This window comes from Ambystoma mexicanum, chromosome 5p, assembly GCF_040938575.1.
Source record: "Ambystoma mexicanum isolate Mex_15411 chromosome 5p, UKY_AmexF1_1, whole genome shotgun sequence".
NCBI lineage: Eukaryota > Metazoa > Chordata > Amphibia > Caudata > Ambystomatidae > Ambystoma > Ambystoma mexicanum.
Window position 1 is genome coordinate 1,061,490,859 of NC_090930.1, and position 21,435 is coordinate 1,061,512,293.

General features: G+C 43.5%; 1 protein-coding gene across 1 annotated transcript in view; it reads left to right on the forward strand.

Annotated features, from left to right (window-relative positions):
- Positions 1-21,435, forward strand: part of LOC138481743 (cancer-associated gene 1 protein homolog) — a 947,940-nt gene that overhangs the window by 475,978 nt on the left and 450,527 nt on the right. The gene's annotated exons all lie outside the window — the stretch shown is intronic.

Consider the following 21,435-nt stretch of genomic DNA (forward strand, 5'->3'; position numbering starts at 1 on the left):
CCCCCTCAAGCCTACTTCTGCAAGAGTCTGTCCTGATACATTCTGGTTTCACCATCACCCTCTTGTGGCCAATGCTGGATTCAACTTTTATGGACTTCATTGATTCACGGTGCGTCACCCTTTCTCAATTCTCATGCTGGACTTCCTTTGCATCTTGTACTCATGGTGGCCCTGAATCATGCTGTTCCCATCTTCATCTTTTATCCTGGCTTGCAACATTATATGTTACTACTGACTTCTGCAATTGTATTTACTCTCCCCTCTTGCTTCTCTACTCTTTTTGACTGCTTACTCTCTGTTCTCTCCCCCTCTCCCTTTCTCCCTTTTCCTATGTCTTCCCCTTACTTTCTTCTGTGCACTTACTCTATGAGAATTGTCCCTGGACCTAGTATGATAGCAACCTCGTCTGTCTCCTTCCCCTACCCCCTACTTGTCTCTCCCCGCCCCCTCTCCAGAACTATCTGAAATGTTGTCAGGCCATAGCACAATAGTCGCTTGTTTTGTTCCTCCCCTCCCTTTCTGCACCCCTCTCCCTCACATTTGTTTTTCTCGGGCTCCACCAGAAATGTTGTCAGGCCTAGCACGGTAGTCACCTGTCTGTTTCCATTTCCTTCCCACTCTATCCCTCCCTTCCTTATCTATGTCTTAGCTCTTCCACTATCTGAAATGTTGTCAGGCCAAGTAGGATAGTTAATTTCACACCCTTATTGTTCATGGTCTGTAAGAATGTCATTTCCTTGTTCCCTCCCTTGCCTTGAAGGGCTTTGAAACACATTGTGTATAGGCGCTATATAAATAAACTATCATATAATATCATAACAAATCGTAGCAGATGCCGGATAAAGGCAAGGACATAAGTGGAGAAGTCGGCTGAAGAGAGAAGGGAATATGAATAGAGCCCTGTGATGCACAAATCAATCAGAGACGCGATTAATGGAGGTGGAGGGGGGTGAATGGGTACGTGGTTGATATATCTCAACCTATCGTGACCTGTAGATTCCATCCCTGAGTTAACGTGTTTGTTTTAACGTCTCTCTGTTCGAGGAGTAATTAGGGTAGCAGGAGGTACCCAGCCACCAGGACCCAAAGGTGCAAGGGCATACATGGTGGTTATGCCTCTACAGGACTTTTCTGATGGGTAGTTAGTTATTGTTTTTGTTTTTGTTGGACACAGTTGGTTTCAATAGCAGCATTGCTTGAATCTGGGGGAGATGGGAGGGACGGGATGCTGATCCAGAAAGACACGATGCAGAGGTGGGGATCCGCAGGGTATGCAAACACAATGAATAATGGAGACGGGGTGACAAATGCTCATATGGCTGAGGATGTGAGAGGCCTAAATAATTACATAAAGAGGATAAGAGTAGCGACATACTTGCGCTGCAAGAAGGTACAGATAGCAATGCTCCAGGAAACACACTTCACGAGGAAGAGGCAGGCGCCAGTGGTGAAGAAGTAGGGTGGGATGGATTTCGGCTTGGTGTATTCTAGTTATGTGCGTGGAGTACTAATTTGGTTTCCCCCATCTGTGTCCTTCTGGGTAGTGGGCGTACATAAGGATAACAAAGGCAGAATGGTACTGGTACATGGGTACCTTCAGCAAACCAAGGTCTGTTTGATTAGCACATATGCTCCCAACCACATCGCTGCCACCTTTTTCAGATCCCTGTATGGAAGGCTGGCCCCCTTCAGAGGTATGATTTGGATATGGGGGTGGGGGCATTTGAACTGTACGAATTGGACAGATCTGATGGCAAGAATATGCAGCTGTCCCCCCTGCAAGGATCCTGCTAGAACTTATTTGGAATTGAAGGAGATCTGGAGGTGGTTGGAGGGGCCTTAAGCCAGCTTTCACATATTATTCAGGAATACACAGAGCCTATACACAAATAGATTACTTCTTCACAGGTGAGGATCAGATGGTAGATTTTGTGGGAGTTTCATACGAGGGAAGGACCCTTTCTGATCACTCACCCCTACTAGTGGACTGGATTGTTAGACGTCTACCTGCCCCGATACCCACGTGGAGGTTCCGAGTGGAATCCCTGCGAGATAGACCATTAAGGGATGAATTGGGACAACAAATAGATAATTACTGTGCTTTCAGGTAGGGCAGTGTAGCTGAGGAACAGACCCTTTTGGATGTATTTAAGGTGATGATCCTTCGGGTAGCCATAGTCAAGGTGGGGGAGTACGGAAAGAGTTGGAGCGAGACCAGTCACGCACAGAGGCTAAAATTAAACAAGGAGAGGACATGGGAGGGGGTGGCAGGAAGACGGAGGGTGAGCTCCTGTAACTTAGACAAGAATGCCTGGGGCAATGGGATTGGTTGGATAAATACAGTCTTGCAAGATATACTGAAAGGTTACATGAACAAGGGGACACACCGGGGAAGCTATTGGCATGGCTATGCAAGAGCAAGGGAAATCGAGAGAATATTTTAGAAATAGAAGATGAATGTGGGGAATTGTGGAGGGCGCAGAAAGAAATCAATGAGATCTTTAGGACATTCTACCGACATCTGTATGAGGACCCAGGGCAAATAGGAATGTGTGAAATCGAGGAGACACTGGCGGAGACAGACTTACCCATTTTGGGTGTAGAACAGAGAGATATGTTGTAGGCCCCCCTCTCGCTGGAAGAGGTTCAGGGTATTGTCGCTGCACTGCCCACGGGCAAAACTCCGGGGAGAGATGGTCTTCCGGCAGAATTTTATAAAGAATTTATGGGGGAGCTGACACTAAAGTTACTACGTACCTATGAGGGTGCATTCGAGACAGGGAGACTGTCCCAGAGTATGGAGCAAACCATCATAGTCCCGATCCTGAAGCCCGGGGAAGACGGAAAGCACTGTGAATTGAATTGTATCATTCATTATCACTAACAAACCAGGACACTAAGATCCTTACAGCGGTCCTGGCAGAGAGACTAAAGAGGGTGGTTGGATCACTGATACATCCGGACCAGCAGGATATGTTCTGGGGAGGACTACGACAGACAACCTGAGATGATTGCATGCAATACAAGAGACTGGTCAGAGGGCAGACCAGTGATAGCACTAGATGCCATCAAAGCTTTTGACTTGGTCCGATGGGAATGGCTGTTCGCCTCACTGAGAAGCTTTGGGATTGGTGAACGGTTTATAAAATGGCTCCAGATGAGCTACACCCGACCCGGTGCCAGAGTGAAAACAGGTAAACACATATCGGAACTGTTTCTTATGTGGAGAGGCACAAAGCAAGGGTGCTCACTGTCTCCCATGTTATATATCTTAGCCCTAGCGCCCCTTTTGGTTTTCCTTAGAAGGGAATTTAAAGACACAGGGTTAGAAGTAAACGGGCTACACCATGTATTATCATTATACGGGGATGAGATACTACTGTATGTGTGGAACCCGGAAGACACGTTGGATGGAGGCGTACCTGGAGGTAATAACAAACTTTACCGATTTATCAGGTATATTAATCAGTAGGGAAAAGTCCTGTATATTTCCCTTGGGTGTTTGGGTTGGAGTGGACGAGTCACGGCTTCCGTGTTTGAGCCTACAATGGAAAACCAAAACATTCAGGTACTTGGGTATAGATATCCACCAGGACATAGCAGAGACTCACCAGCGGAATACAGTAAGAGCTCGAACTGGGCTGGAGGCCTTGATTACATTCTGGGAAAAGCTTCCCCTCTCAGTGGCAGGTAGGGTCATGCTTCTAAAAATGGTGGCCCTCCCTCGTCTGTTATACCATTTTGTGAACGTCCCTTACCTCATACCACGATCCTTCTTCAATGAATTAAACATTGTGATAGGATGGTTCATCTGGGGAGGGGGTAGACAGAGAATTGCCCTAGAAACCTTACAAAGAGAATACAAGGACTACCAAACTCTTAACTTTACTATTTGGTAGGACAACGACAACACGTAGTGGGATGGTTGGCAGACCACAGAAATATAGAACACACCCTGTCCGCACAAAGAATTGCCCCATACGTATTAAAGGAGGCACTCTGGCTGGGAAACAGTAGGATCCCTGATCCCCCCAGCACTTTGCGACTAGGTAAGAAAATCTGGACCAGAACTAAGGCGGTTCTCAAACTTGGAGAACCCTTCTCACATCAGATACCGCTGGCAGCCATCAGCGGGAACACAGTTAAAGACCTGGCACAGATCAGGAAGTACTGGGAAAGCAAAGGGATAGTCACAGTTGGAGATTTGCTGTCCCAAGGTAGAGTTCTGGGATTCCCGAAGATAGTTAACGGGTTTGGGATGCATAAGGGACAGTTCCTGACATACTCCACAATGACGCACGCAATACATACGAGACGGCCAAGGTCCCTGGATCCCCCAGACGAAGACAAAGTGCTGGGGCTCCTATATGACGTGTCAGAAGGGGGACATGTTGTATCAGGGTTTACTGAAAGCTATGCCGACAGAGGTGACCAAGGGAAAGGGCGCATCAGAATCGGATACGGGCAAAGCAATGACAGATAGCGAGTGGTCCAGAGCCCTTCTCTACCCTTTTTCACGAAATGCCAGATTGAAGCTTACCCAATTCTATGTCTTGCACAGAGCATACATGACGTTGAAGCTACTGTCACACTTCCCAGGTTCGGAGATGAGGGGATGTCTGAGATGTGGAGAGAGAGAAGCGGGAATGGGACACATGTTTTGGGACTGTCCAGTGGTACAGGGGTTTTGGCAGGAAATGTAATTGCATATCCATAGCGGGGCATACCTAGATATGCATGGAGTCCGGAATCCTGCTTACTGGGCATATTCACACGTCTGGAAGCATCCAGACCGGCGAACAGGCTAATAGACCTAACCTGGGTGCTGGCAAAGAGGAGGATCGCCATGGCATGGAAGTCAAAGGAGGTCCATGTATAAATAGGTGGTGGGAGGATTTGAGAAGGTGGTCTGTAGCGGAAGTAGCAGTGTTGTACACAGCCATCCAGATAGTTAGGGGGGAAGCCTCAGAGGATGTAGCAACCTGGAATACTTTAGTGCATAACCTGCTGGGATTACCAGATGATAGACCCCTCTGAACTCTCACAGACACTGGAAGTTGGAAATAGACAATTATAGACACGGGGGGAAAGCACCGGTGGTTTGTTACCAATAACATTCTCTGTAGATGTGAACAGATTGCAAGCCATGTATTTATGTTGTTGTTTGGTTGGGGTTAGGGAGGGTGGTAGCGGACAGGGAGGGCGGGGGGTGCGTCAGAATTGGGCAAGTCGATTATATAACGAAGCTGTCTAATGATAAGATGTTGGATTAAAACTAATAAACACATTTTAAAAATAAAATAAAAAGAAGAAAGTATATACTGCGATGAATTCCAGGGTATTGTCACTGCTTCCATGGGGGGGAGCCCCTTTCCCTCAGGCAGGGAGATGAGGCTGCTACCCGATAGTCCTCCCAGGGGTGGTAATCAGCAAGTGGATCTCATGGGAAGGGAAACCCTCCATGGGAACAGTGACGATAGCCTTGGGAGAACGCAGTATTCACCACCTTCACCTCTGTCCCCTCTATACTTTCAACCAACTCCGTTTCTTGTGGCCCCCTACACCTCTGTGTGTATCTGTAGAGTAGAGGATTCCATTCACACAGATCATACTAGGACGTGGAAGAGGGATGCTTATCCACGTGGAGTATATACTATCACTGACACGAAGAAGATCAGGCAAGGAGGCAAAAGCCCATCGCAGAGCTAACATATGCGATACAGTCTTCTAAAATCCACTCTGGTCATAAAAAACAAGGAAAGTCTGTGTAGATTGTCAAGCCACCCCTGCAGGGGTGAGGAACCAAACACTGGTTTCTGTGTTGAGAGACCCGAGGGAAAGCGAATGAGACGAGGTTGAGAAGGGATGAGTTTCTCTAGAGATTCATTGGAGCAGGAACTTGGCCGGTTATGGGGAGAGAGGAAACCCCCACGCCTCTGTGTGTCTCTGTAGAGTAGAGGATGCCATTCACACAGATCATACTAGGACGTGGAAGAGGGATGCTTATCCACATGGAGTATATACTATCACTGACACGAAGAAGATCAGGCAAGGAGGCAAAAGCCCACCGCAGAGCCAACATATGCGGTACAGTCTGCTAAAATCCACTCCGGTCATAAAAATCAAGGAAAGTCTGTGTAGATTGTCAAGCCACCCCTGGAGGGGTGAGGAACCAAACACTGGTTTCTGTGATGAGAGACCTGAGGGAAAGCGAATGAGACGCTGTTGAGAAGGGATGAGTTTCTCCAGAGATTCCGTGGAGCAGGAACCTGGCCGGTGACGGGGAGAGAGGCAACCTGACCGGCGAAGCCAAAGCAAGAGTGCAACAAACAGCCTAGGACGCGAGAGGGAGTGTGTCGCCGCAGAGGATGGGAGAGAGAGCGTGTCGCTGCAGAGCTGCAAAAAGCACTATGCCGAAGCAGTGCAGAAGCCTCTCTCCACTCCCAGCACAGACCGGAGACTGCAAGAGCATTTTCCCTTGGTAGGGAAAAGGTTGGGCTGGTTGGTGGGACACAGATGGCACTGAATAAGACATACACTATTTTCCGGAAGGGCAGAAAGGAATAATGAAGAAACTGTAGAAGCAGGAATATCCTATATAGAGAACCCACAAACACAGCACAGCAGGGTCTTGGACACATATGAGGTTGGGTGACCTCAACAGAGCCAAAACACACGAGTCAAGGACCCATACAGGATTGTAGGAATCCACAGTCCAGGGGCTGGCACCCAGAGCAAGTAGGGGAGAGCCTGAGAAAAGATAAAAAGGGGCCAGGCACAGACACAATAGAGAAAGAAAATATAGGACCAGTCAGGGAGGCCCTGAGACAACCCAGGGGAACCTGGAACTCAAATAAGAGAGAAAGAGAGGTGCAAGAAGCTGAACAAAGGTGTTGAGGACCCACTGCAAGAAAGAGAAATTTTTGGAACTCCGAGATATATAGTCAAGTCTGGCAGGACAGTGCACCAGACTTGTCGCTACAATCTTTGACCTGGAGAAAGAACAAGGGAAGGAACTTACCCCCTTGATACTTGAGAAATGCGTTTGTTGAATAGAAGGTCTAAAGTTAAGTCTGGCAGGATAGTCAACCAGACATAACACTATGTTTTATGAATTAAAGAGAAGAACAAGGGGACAAGACTTCCCCATGATACTTGGGAACTGTGTTTAAAGAGTCGCTAATTGTGTTTTCTCATCAAGAATGGAACATTATAAGTCTGTATACAGAATGTGAGAAGCCTCCTTTGTGATCAAGAAGACACCTAGTTTTTCCTTAGTTTAGCATAAAGGATGGAAATAGGTTTGGACACAGGGTGGTGGACATTTTACTTTACACAACATCCTGACAGAGTCCTTAGTGTTTTGTTGAGGCAGGGCAACACCTCATAGAAATAGGGCAAGATAGGTGTTTCCCTTTCTTTTCTTTTATAATAAAAGTATTTGCCAACAAGCATGCCAACACTGTGTCAGACCTTCGCACCCTTATAATACTAACAGGGAAGTAGGGACGCCTGGGCTAGGTTCTATTGATGCTTTACAGATGAAAGAGTGAGGAACTAGGTCCCTGAGAAGCCAAGCAATAAAAAACCCTGCATCGTCTCCAAAACTCAGAGTATCCCTTCAGCCATCTTTGACATGGATTTTTGTCTAGCCATGGATATGGCCCAGAGAAGATTGTTGACAGGCATGGGGCGAGAAAAGGAAGGTGGGGAGAAACAAAATGGCTTCCTCCCATTGTCAGTAGCCTGCTACTGATGGATAAACTGAGGCTGGTTTGCATCAAAAAGCACAGCTAAAAGCACTCAAATCCTGTTTACCTGGACTTGGCAGTATACCCTAGCATCCTGGTTCATCAAGGCATAGGGGTGGTATGACACCTTGCATGGCTTGCAAAAGATAGAGAGATATGGTCGTCACCATAGTCCAAGCCAGTGCACCTGTGATACTGAAAGTGACAGATCCATTTCTGGAGCCGTATGTACCTTACCTTGAATGAATCCTTTGAATATTTCCTTTTTTTCATGGAGTTGTCTGATTCCTCTCTCCGTAATGATGAAAGTGTACGTTTTCGAATTCTGTCCAGTGCACATTTCATTTGTGGGTCAGTCTGTAAGACCTTAGTTCAATTCTTGAAAAACAGTGAGGTTCTGCCTTTCCAGTTGCATCCTAATTTCTCCATCTGCTCCAATGTGTAGTTTGGCTCATAATTTATTGACCTAGAATTTGCTGAATAGACTAATTATCTCAAAGAATATAGGTTTCCAATTTGAGGGATTGGCTAGCTTTGTCAGTGAGCAGCATTCAACCCATCTCTCACCACTGCCAGGTTATGGCTTATTTGCCACGAGCCTAATACGTTGACCCTTCAGTTTTTCGTCAAATTCCAAAGTCTTTTTTATAGGGTCTCTTTTTTTTACTTTGCTGGCATGTGATAATTTGACAGCCATGGCAAATGTCACTACTCTTGATAGCTGCCTTCTCTGAGACCTGAACTTCCCCACCTTTACCTTTGAAGTATTCCTCTGCCAAAGTATTGATTCAGGATAAATCCACTTGATCGTTGAATATCTACTTATCAGTTCTATGGTGCTGTGTTTCGTGGAGATTGCTCAATCCACTCAGACTTTGTGTTGGGTCCTGTCTGCATGTCCTTATGGCTACAGTAAATGTGAGACAGAAAGTTGTCGAAAGACGATTCTCTGATTCTCTGTGAACTCAGAGGTTGTTGGAATGTTGCATGAGTGATTTCATGATTGTTATGCGTGGTGTGTCATTTGGGGGTCTGGGGTGGAGCAAGTCAGGTGGCTGATGGGTGCTCTTTCTCCTCAATGTACTTGGAGGCTTTAACTGCGGCTGCAACTGGTACTAAATGAAATAAAACTGCATTGTATATTTTCTGCATCAGGCATCCATGGGTCTGTGGCATGGCTTCCATAGTTTCTGTTGTTTGTAGTCACGTGAAATGTCTGTTTTGGTGATGCATCATGCAAACTGTCTGTTTGTGCATGTGTCTGTATTTTGGGGGTGTTTCAGGGTGTGTGTTCAGATTTTGAATGAAGGGTGTTGGTCAAAAATCGTTGGTGTGTCAGGGTGTTTGTCATATTTTGTTGGTGTTTTTAATTGTGTGTGTTTAAGGCTGACACGGCCGAAGGTGTATGCTTTGTGCGATTCATTAACACACTCTGCTTCTACCGAAACCTATCTCCAATGTCTTACCATTTATGTAATAGTGTAATTGTGGTGTATGAAGTGTGAAAGTTGTTGGCCGCACGCAAATATGTGTGTGGAATGGACCGAGTAATTGTAGGAGTGTTTGGGCATTTGTTTGTGAGCAAGTAATAGGAATGACAATTGTTGGTACTGTTATTTTACTTCCACGTTCACTTGCAATGATGGCTGCAGGTCTGTTTGCTGGTGTAATTGTGTTTTCTTAGTGAATCACTGTGGAATTAGACAGGATTTTCTTTTGGTGTAAGTTACGTGAGGTGAAAATATAATTAGTGAATCAGGAATAGGTTATTAGAATTTCATGTAAAATTCTTTTGGTAGGTTGCTTGAACATGCACGTGCATTTAAACAACTAGAGTTTAGGATATTGCAGTTGGCCTAGGTGATATGCACATTCAAATTAAATATCCAAATAGATAATCCAGGTGGTAGGTGAAACAGAAGTTACCATTTTATTTGGACAGGATAGGAAGATTAGGATAGCCAGGCGATGGCAGGGGAGTTGATGAGTCAGGATTAGGTGTGGTGAAAGAGGTATGTTTTGAGGCTTTTTCAGAAAGTGGTGATGAAGGGTGTGGTATGGATGTGCCCACTGGATGTATGCTTGTTTGTGTAGGCGTTTAAGGCTAGCTTGCCTGGTGTTTTTTGGGTGAAGGGTTTTAGTTGGTTCTGAAGGTAAGATGGGTTTTGAGGAGGATGGCTTTGTATGTAATGCACAGTCCTTTGAAGGACATTCTCTGGGATATGGGGTGCCAGTGGAGCTGGGAGACAGCTGGTGTGATGTGTGAGGTTTTGGGTAGGTGCAGGATGATTCAGGCCACTGTGTTCTGTAAGGCTTGTAGGGGGTGAGGGTCCTGTTGGGGAGCCTGGTGAGGAGGGTGTCTCCGTAGTCCAGCTTGGAAAGAACTAGTGCTTGCACTGAAGTTTGGGAATCCTCAGAGGGAAGGACACATCTTATCTTGAAGAGAAGGTGTAGTTGTAGGTGGCATGTTTTCGTAATGGCAGCTTTGTGGTGTGTAAAGGAAAGATGGGAGTCGATGATGGGAACATTCAATACATGTGATATCAAACACTGCTTCTATTAGCATATTGCTTGCTTACACTACATGTAGAATAAAATAAACAATGATTCCATATCAAGCTCATTTTAAATTTTTGCTGGAGCAACCAATTGTAAATGTATTAATCTTATTTTCAGAAAGTTAGGTCTCTACTAAAACAGTAGATCAAATATGTCTCTTTCAGTACTCACTGAATTACCGTTACTGGAGTTTACCTAGATCTGCCCTTCACTGGTACCCAAAAATAGGCTTGTGTAACCAGCACACATGCCTCTTACACCAGACAGCTAAATATTGTCTCTGTCCACAACTTTTTTTGGAAACCGCCAGCTTCTTCACCTGCCATCTCCAACCCTCTCCCAAGTCTCCCATTTTCATATCAACAAATATCAACACTTATCTTTATATGTTTTGCCATGAGTCAGATCCTTCTTAATACCCATTCAGTAAAGGGCAGTAGTAATCTCGATTAAATTAAAATAACCAATTCAAGTCTATTAGAGAGTTAGCTCATCCCATATAATTTTTCTGTCATTAAATCAAAATACTGAATCAAAGCTGCCTACTAATGTTAATGCAGAAACAGCAGCAGCCACTCGTGTGTAAAGGACAAACAAGATAGGAAGATGGAGAGGTATGGAATTTGTTATTCTTTACCTATTTAATCGTTCTCATCTTCCCCTCCCTTTTTCCTTCTTTTTCTGGTCATCTTTTCTTGCTCTGTCTACTTGCATCTGCAGTTTACATCTGCAGTTGGACGTCCACTTGCGGATGAAAACAACAAGGAGAGTTGCAGTACAGAACAATTGTATTTATTTATTGGGTATTTATAATGCACCTATACACAATGTGTTTCGAGGCTCAATTGGAGACCAGCACCACGGAAGCCATGAAAAGCAAGGAGGAGAAGAACATGATGAATTGCAATGTCTATTCTGTGACTAATAGGCTACACAAAACTCTCCCTAAGGGTCTTGGCAAATGGGACCTCACTGGGAGTGACTATCCTCTTGGAGACATGGACTCCCATTCACATGAGGAACTCCCCATGAGAGAAACACTATCAGATTATATGGGAATTTATATGCATGCACTTACTGCTGTATCGCGCTCAACATCCAGTAATACAATTACATCTCTTCGGCTATATGCAATGCTGGATTTCACCTAACCAACAAATAAAAACAAACCACCCCTTTAAGAGTCAGCAACAAACGTAGAGAGATAAAGAACCCAACAAGAGGAAGAGAGACAGTTACACAGAAAAGAGCCTCTAATGATGGAACGTCCTGGAGGGGTGGAGCACTGCTGGGCCACGGAGCCAGCGCCAGTGCAAGAGAATCGAAGGAGCAAGGACGAATGTCAGAAGTCCGGCAAAGAGAGCAGTGGAACAACCGCTGCAGGGACGGTGTCGTGAAAACCATCCCACTTGGTGGTGTGACCACAGGGTTCCTGTGGTGGGCTTGGAAGCCACAAACAAATTCTGATACAGAGTCAACAGGACGCACAAGACCTCCGCTCCATCTGTGTACGTGGAGACTGCTGAGATGGGCAGGTTGAGAAAACAGAGACGCTGAGGGCCCGGAGAGACGGAGAGTGAAACCAGGGGAAGATGCCTGATGAAATGCCAAACCCCAGTAACCAGCCCAATGCTGAAGAAGGTAGCAGGATGTTCCAGGGAAGGGGGAGGCAACTGGAAACAAGTGAAGTAACTGTTAATGTGGGTTACGGGAGCCTGAGACACCCGAGTGTGCACATTGGTGAGAGCCACAAGTGTTGTCAAGTATAAGGAGTCACAAAGGCCTGGAGGCCCCAATAAGAGACACTGGGAAAGTAATTAATATAATAGAATTTGGAGGATTCAACCTATTACAGGAGAAAGCTCAAGAAAAGCATACAAGGAAGTGGGCAAAGGATATGAGAAGGATCCCTACGTCTAAAGATGTTAAGACTTAAAATGTTTACCATGAATTACAGGATCTCTCGAGTGTGCAACGATGATTAAGGAACTTTCTTTATTGACTTTAAATAAATATCTTTCTTTTTTCATTGCAACTAAGAACACTACCCTGAGAAGAAGCCCTCTAAGCTCGGAAAAGGGAACGCTTAACCAGAAGCACAGTGCTCTGGTCTTTTAGGTTCTTTTTCTATAGTAGTAGGGCCAGATAGAATAAGGTTTTGGACGGAAGACATATTTTGGGTTTTTGGATGACTGAGGATCACCCGTAGTTTTGTTTCTTTGGCAAGGACAATTCCCTTAGCAAAAGGGATAGGTAGGCCTTTTCTTATTTTGTTCAATAAAGAACCATTTGGTAATGTCATCAGTGCATCTGACTCCTTCTTCTGGTTCCCTATATATGGTGCCAGAGGTGGGATACCAGTAACTGATAGAAGTTGGAGATCCATGCTATATACCAAGTTAAATGCCAGGGACAAAGCTCCCACAATAGCGAGTCCACAGTCAATAGGATTCGATTTATATACTCTAGAGGAAAACACAATCCTAGTCAATGAGAGACGTTTGATATCTACCATGCTTAGGATTTCTCCTCCACCAGGCTTGTATGTCCATTTAGCCTCAAAGTCAGGATTCACTTGGCGGTATGCTCTGGATGTATTCGCAGGTGTAATAGACCCAGACCTTTGGGGAGAAGTCAAAGTCCTTTTGCATAATCTAACCCTTATATGGTCAAGGGTGGAGAGATCATAGCCCAAGGAATTCTAGAGCAGCCCTTTTTTTCCAATCCTGCAAGAGGTTGGTCTACTAAGGGGAACATAAAGTGACCTCCAAGGGTTTGGAGAAGCTGACCTCTATAGGGAAGGGATAGAACTATTTGAAACAGAAAACATCAACCCCTTGCACTACCTTGTCTTTGCACAAAGGAATGACCCTGCACTTAAGGATGCTTTTGGCAAGGTAACGTCAGAAGAAACTGGAAGCAGTCAGGCTGGACCCTTTTTCTTCCTCAAAAAGGTGTTAGTATATAGAGGGGACCTTGGGGGGGATGGTATTCCCCAAACCCAATTAGTAGTTCTTCTAAGTCAGCAGAGGATAGTGCTAGAACTGGCCCATTCACATTTGACTGCAGTTCACCAAGGAGTTGGAACAACACAGAGCCAGGTGATCCCATGGTTTTATTTGCCAGGAGTATTTGGGATGTAAAGAGCTATGGCTCGACTTGTGACATCTGTTAAACAAACACAACTACTCAGCTACATAGACTCCCTTATAACATTTACCGATCATTGATGTACCAATTTCTCGCATAGCAATGGACATAGTTGGCCCTTTAGAAACATCCACACTTGGACAAAATTTCATTTTGCCAATTGTTGACTAGGCTACACAGTATCCCCAAGCATTTCCCCTTAGGAACAACACAAGTCAACAAATCCTAAAACATCCATTACCATTCCTTTCCCGAGTAGGATTCCCAAAGTAAATCCTCATGGATAAAGGCAGTACCTTTATGTCCAAGATTATACAGAAGATGAAAGAAATATTCCACATTGAAACCCTGTGTACATCGGATGGGCTGGTAGAAAGGTTCAATCAAACCTTAAAAAGGATATGGCATAAGCAGGCAGGTGTAGAAACAGAGACACTGAGAGACCAGAGAGTGAAACCAGGGTAGACGCCCAGCGAAACACCAAACCCCAGGAACCAGCCCAATGCTGAAGAAGGTAGCAGGGTGGTCAAGGGAAGGGGGAGGCAACTGGTAACAAGTGATGTAACTGTGAATGTGGGTCACGGGAGCCAGAGAAACCCAAAGTGTGAACATTGGTGAGAGCCATGAGTGTTGTTAAGTATATGGAGTCAAGAAGACTTGGAGGGCCCTATAAGAAACACTGAGAAAGTTAATAATATAATAGAATCTGGAAGATTCAATCTATTACAGGAGAAAGCTCAAGAAAAGTATGCACAGAAGTGGGGAAAGGATATGAGAAAGATCACTATGTGTAAAGATGTTAAGATTTTAAATGTATAGCACAAATTACAGAATCTCTTGAGTGTGAAGGGAGGATTAAGGAACTTTGTTTATTGACTTTAAATAAATGAAAACCCTTCATTTTTAATTGGAGCTAAGAACACAGCCCTGAGGAGAAGCCCACTGAGTTCGGCCAAGGGAATTGTTAACCAGAAGCACAGTGCTCTGGTATTTTAGCTTATTTTTCTATAGTGGTAGGGCCAGATAGAATTAGGTATTGGACAGAGGACATGTTTTTAGATGACTGGCGAGTACCTGTAGTTTTGTTTCTTGGGCACAGACAATCCCCTTAGTGATAAGGATATGTAGGCCTTTTCTTATTTTGTTTAATAAAGAAACATTTGAAAATGTCCTCAGCGCATCTGACTCCTTCTTCTGGTTCGCCACAATTCCTTCCTGCCAGTGACTTTTTTTACACTGAGCTACCACCATCTAACAGGAAGGATATATCTACCAGCCTTAATGGCCAGGGATTTGCCCAAGCCATTAACCTGGAAAGCAAGTGATACATGAAATGTCACAGGCATTTTGAAAGGTAAACAAACCAACCTTCAGTCAAGTACCCGATCTGAGCCAGCAAGGCAGACAGCCCATGGTACGTTTTGTTGCACTCTCAATGCCTTTGCCTGCCCAGGATTGGTCCCTTTTTGTCTGCAACCCGAACTATGTTAGGTCTTTAGCAAGGACACACACGCATACACAATGTTGATGTTGCACTACTGTACTATATATATTTTTGCCTTTAATTGTGTCAAAATGTTTTTTGAATTATTCATTGCATTATAACAAAGCCCATAAATACTGCCCTTGAAAAAATAGACGATACAGCCAAATTAAGAAGGCTGTACTGAAAATACATGTTGTAGCTACATTTATTTGCTTATGACTCCTTGAACCTAGAATCAGGCTTTTGATGGGTTCCAAATGCAAATTAATTCAAGCCGCTACCTCAGACTAATACCACATACCCCAATTTTGGTATGTTGAATTTTAAGTGGTAGGACTCCTTCTGTTTCATATATTTGCCTGCTAAAAAATACTCTAAAAACCACTGGCGTTTCTGGGCTACTGTGATGATTGCTGCACATAAAAGTAACTTTCCCCCTTTTTTCATTTTACCTTTTTTCATCATGCTCCTTCAAATCCAGCGGCAATCAAGTTCATGGTGGATGTTGTATGAATTAACCCACTCACTCACTCGTTCACTTACCTACAACTGTATGACTTGTAATACCCCTAAACGTTTGGCGTTGTGTTCCTCCTGTGACTGAGCTGCAATAAGAATGTCGTTCTTGAAGAACAGTCCACGCAGTTTCCAGTGAGATAAAATAACCTTTATTACAGGTCATGGAGTACAGACCCCCAGCTCAACCTTACACCTCGCTGGCTAGTGCAGACAGTAATAGAAGCAACATTAAGAGTAAACATCCTCTGGCCACAGGCAGACTATGACACCCTGCGCAGAACTATATTACACTGTGACATTTCACATAGAACTATACTACATCATACACAATGAACACCTTGCTCTCTATGAATAGCAAGCATGTCCATAACTATTTACATACAGTGAGCCAACTTCATAACATCTCTCCCTCTCTTATTACCCACGCGATCTTCTCACCATAGCGATTCTATTTTTATTCCAAACTTGTCCTCCACTCACCCTCATAGCACCCCTCAACACTGCTAGCACATGTGCGAGATCCGAATACAATGGATCTCCCTTCTTCTTAATCACTGCCTTCCTGATCCTGATAAATTAAACAGGTGCTAAGTAGACAGCACTTACCTTTAAGGAGAAATGCACAAAAAGTAAGAAATATCAGCAAGCAAAATGTATTGCAAAATGCAACTTGAAAGAACTAAATAGACGTATACTACATCATACACAATGAACACCTTGCTCTCTATGAATAGCAAGCATGGCCATAACTATTTACATACAGTGAGACAACTTCTTAACAGTCCTGAAAATAATACACACCCTTTAGACCTCTGAATAACTGTTGCATTAATCTTTGAAACACTGCTGTGGCTGATGCCAACCTAAATGGTATTCTCTTATATGTAAAAGCACCTAAAGGTGTAACAAATGATGTCAGATGTTTTGATTCCTCATCTAATACTACCTGATGGTACGCCGATGATAGATCTAGGGTTGTGAAATATCTAGCTGGCTTGTCAACATTTCCCCAATGTTGGTTAACGGGTGTCTGTCAATCTGTATACTTGCATTTAAATCACGTAAATCAATGCAAATCCTTATAGAACTGTCAGGTTTTCCCACAATTATTATAGGAGAGAGCCATTCAGGACATTCAATCAGTTCAATAATGTTTTGCTCGCACAATTTCATCAGTTCTTTTTGTAATGCGTTTCTTGTATGGAATGTTCCTAACTTTATGCACAACTGGTTTGGCTCCTTTCTTTAACACAATCCTGTGCTTGAAACCCTTTATCATTCATATATTGTCATTAAATAGTTGGGGAAAACTCATAGCTAAACTCTCATTTGTGTCACAACTCTCAGTTGATATACTCAGTATTGGAACACTTTCTCCAGGATGTATTTTTATTTGTAGTGCTGCTTGTTCCCACCATCCCACAACTGGTGAACCGTTTTCTGCGATATATAATTTGCAATATGTCTCTCTCCCTTTGAAACTCAGATGAACCCATTTGTATCCAATGATATTGATGGGACTTATTCCATATCCCGTGGCTCTCAAATTAGTGTTCTCTAATTCTTCACACCTGCCTTTTAGATTCTCAGTATAAGTCGCCACATCTATGATGGTATACGGTGAACCAGTGTCTACCATTACTTGCATCAGAACTTTATTTATGCTCATATATACCCATGGCCCTTTTTTAAACTAGTGTGATTGCTAAGATTTGAACGTCCTCTTCTTTGTCGTTCACTATAGATAACAAGCTACTTGGGCCACCAATTTGTTCAAGATCTTTGATGCTGGTTCCTTCATGCATTCTACTATTAGAATATGAACCATATCTTCCTCTTCCCCTCTTGTTTCTACAAACTTTTCCGAAATGGCCAATGTTCCCACATAGACAACATTCTGTGGAGTATGCTGGACACACTCTATCCACGTTTATATGTTTGCTTCGGCCACATTTATATCAATGTCCTTGCATCCTGTTGAATGTCTCTTTCTCTCCTGGGTTTTCTTCTTGAATTATTCATTGACTTCTTCCTTACCAGAGCTACCAATGCTTCTTCACTATTCTATTCTTCTATGCTTTTGATCTCTGTGTTTTCCTGTTTACTTTGTACAACTCTCATGCATTTTTCTCCTAACTCCATGGTTCTTGCTATCTCCATTGCATGTTCTAATGTTGGATTGTTTGCTTGCCATAGTCTTTGTTGGGGATATATGGGGATCTGCTGTGTGCAAATCCAGCTGGTCTCTCAAATATTCTTCTGCCACACCTGTAAATTTGCACGTAGATATGAAACCTCTTAACACTGCCATGTATGTGTCAACTAATTCCCCCTTGTTTTGTTGTCATGAGAAGAATTGGTACCTTTCGAGCACAACATTTGTCTTATTTCCAAAATACCTGGACAACTTGTTAAGGGCACTCTCATATCATCTGTTTCTGCTGGTGCCAGCTGAGTTATCTGACCCTTCATCTGCATTGCTCAGGTCAGGCAGCTTGTGAAAAATTCTAAGCGCTTCAACCCCAATACAATTTAATACCGTGGCATCCTTTAAGTCATCACTGAACTTTGTGCTGCCAATTGCTCTTAGGTACACCTGAAAGGTGTCTATCCATTGTTCCCAAGGACTGGTAGGATTTCCTGGATTTGGTAAAAATGGGCATGGTGTTGGGTATTCTGCATGGTGGAGCGATTGTCTATTTGTTGTGGCTTCAACCCTTGTGTCTGTTCTAATCTTTGACCTGGTTTGCAGGTAGAATAGAACAATATACATTGTTCAGCTAACATTTGTTATGTAACTTGTTTGCCGAATGTGTTGTTACGGTTTTAATACAAACACTGTGTGCACTGAGTGACTTTTTTGTTTATGTATACATCCGTTATGCTCATATATACAAGGCTTCCACCCGGTACATTTGCAGCGTTATTTCATTTAACTTGTTTATTCCTTTAAGTCTTATCGCTATGCACGTTGCAGCGTTGTTGGCTCGATTCCTTGAAACTTTTACTTGTTATCGTAGCATTGTAGTTTTAAAGATGAGTGGATACTCATTGTGGCCTGTGAGGTTCGAGATAACGGTTTCCTTATGCAACTTCTTGAAGTATGCACGCAGAAACAGGTTGTTTTATGTTCTGCTTTTTGGGTCTCTCACTATCCTCTTCGGCAATTGTTATGTTTAGTTTCCATAAGTAAACATCAAGGCTGTAAGAAGTGTCTTAGTTTTATTGTAGTGAGCCCCCAAGTGGGTGAACTCTCCTTAATGATCTCGATAAAGTCCCGTCACCATTCTCGAACTCCCGGGAACTCGAGAATGGCATCAACGCCTTGCAAGCATGTGACATTACATCATCACAACAGAGGTCAGCGACCAAATTTACGAACGAGTCCGAAGACTGAGTTACTTTAGAAGGTCATGGAATTGTGTGGTGACGTGCAGTATCCTTGTAATGTTCAGGGTGGACTTTACAGTGGCACAATATCCTCATTTAAACTTGATGTCTTGTTGCCCCTGATGCAAAAGATCTTCCTTTTTGTGTAACGTGGACTTAATGTAGAATCTGTTTAGGCAGTTAAATAAAAATGAATTTAACAATCATCATTGTAATTTAGAGTTTTCCTACTCTTCTGTGCTAACTCCCAGCAGTATCCTGCCATTAACACTTGCTTATTTATTAAGTAATGACTGTGACTTAACAACATACATGGGTTCAATAGACAGGAATTTGAAAAGCTAGTCATTGCTTTGATTTTCCTTTTCCAAAATGTGCTTACTTTGGCGACAGGCATTGTGATATCATGAATTAACTATAACCTAATAAGAGTAGTGATGTCATTTTTCTTACTGGATTACAGTGAACCTGTAATAAATATATGGGATAAAATACCCCCGCGCTATATTATAAGACTATTACAGGTCACTGAGGAGTTATGTGACTAAATAGAGGAACAAATCTGAAGGCCGAGTTCCTTTACAAGGTCACAGAACTCTGAGGTGACCCGCACTACCCTTGTAATGTATGCCAGGGGGTACTTATTGCTTACAATATGTGGTCACACCATCATCTTTAGTATTAGGTCTCTTGATCGGTCTGATCCAAGAAATATTCCAGTTGTTGACATGTTGAATTCATGTAGATTTTCATGAGCTGGAAAAATACACCAATTTACAACTAATGTGTTACAAAGAACATATTTAAAGCATTTTAATTAACTAAAGTTTAATTGGAAGCCAGCTTTGTGGTTTGGAATTAGTGATATCATACAAATATATTCCTGCTCTCCTGTGGTAAAACCCAGCAGTAAACTAAATAAATATACTACCATAAGTTTCTAAAGAAGCATTAAACATCTAATGAATGTGACTAATGTTAGGCAGAATCATATGCAGTACCCTTTGGGAACACCACACACAATTAAGACTACAAGTGCAAGTACAAAATCACCTTGGGTACAAGTCTGTACTACACAGTAAAGTGGTAGCGATGGTTGAGCAGCCAGACTTCTCTCAAGAGTAAAGTGAGCAGTATCAAAGATTACACAAAGGACAGCAATTACTATGGTTCAAACAAACACTGACTCAAGGTTTCTGAGTAAAAGAATATACATTTATTTACACATTCATTTGTAAAAGAGTTCACTAAATAAAGCAGCAGAAAAATCACACTCTTAATATACTACACAACACCCAATCAATTCTGGACAAGTTAGGCTCAAAATGAAGTGTGAGCAAAATGGCACTCCAGTAATTAAAAAGGGAGGGAAAGACAAAATGAAGCAGCACCAACAAGTAAGTAGACAGGGCAATCTAGAAAAGACTTGTTACAATGAGAATTCAAATCAAAAGGCCTGTGCTAATGTTAATGGTTCAGAGTCTTTGCAGAGGATTACACAGTTCAGAGTAGTTTACGGTTAAGTCTTTGCCAAGAGTTCGAAAAGAAATTGGTCGGAAGAAAAGTTACATAAAAGAGAAGAGAAGGACAAGCCCTCAGATTGTCGAAAGATTTAAAACACTTTCATCGCGGTTGGACGGAACGACAACCGGGTTTGAATAGTACCTTAGAAGAAGAAGAATGCTGTAGCTGAGGCAGACGTTCCTGGCAGATCCTGCAGGCTCACGGTTCCTGAAGCGAATGTTGGACTGACACGAAGAAGGAAGACTGGAGGATCCTGCACTGCTCAGGGAAGAAACCAGCAGCAGAGCAAAGCAACGACTAAAAGGTGCGCTCCTTAAAACCCAAATAAGGTCCGGTCCTCCTGGCTATCCGGTTCACTGCAGCTGTGCACAGCAAATTCGACCAGGGGAGGGAGGCCTTGCTTGGTGTTTGGTGAACTGGTTGGTCCTACCAGCTGAAGGGGAGAAGATTCCTTGCAGATCTTCTCTGTCGTCGAAGTTTGGAGATTCTGACCCACTGTCATGGTCATGAAGTCAGAGTCACAGGCATGCAGGCGACCTGGGTGGACACTGTCCTAGTGCCTTTGGCGCCAGGCTCATGAACAAAAGTAAACAAGAACATCCATTTAACACCAAAAAGCTTTTGTTATGGACATAGCACTTCAGATGCAATAACCTTGAACATTCCATCCATTAAGCAGGATGCATTGACCTTGAACATTCCATCCATTAAGCAGCCCCAAGTGTATTCTTGAGTGTGGCTGCTAATGGATTGACTTCGCACATGCTCGTCTCTAGGAGTGGCAGGGTGTGGCTGGTAAGCCGGCCCTAATGGGCGTGCCCACGATCTCAGCTATATAAGCTGCCCCAATCCTGAAGACAGATGCTTCGCGTTATTCTGCATTTGCAAGCAGCATAATGCTCACTGTTGCCTGAGGTCAGACTTACCTTTGAAGATCCAGCTTCCTGGACATCCTGCTTCCTGCCAGCATACTTACCAAATGGGGGAAGCTGTTCTTACCTGTACATCTCTTCGGCGAACCAAGTATTCATCTTCACGCTTGCCAGAACGCCGAAA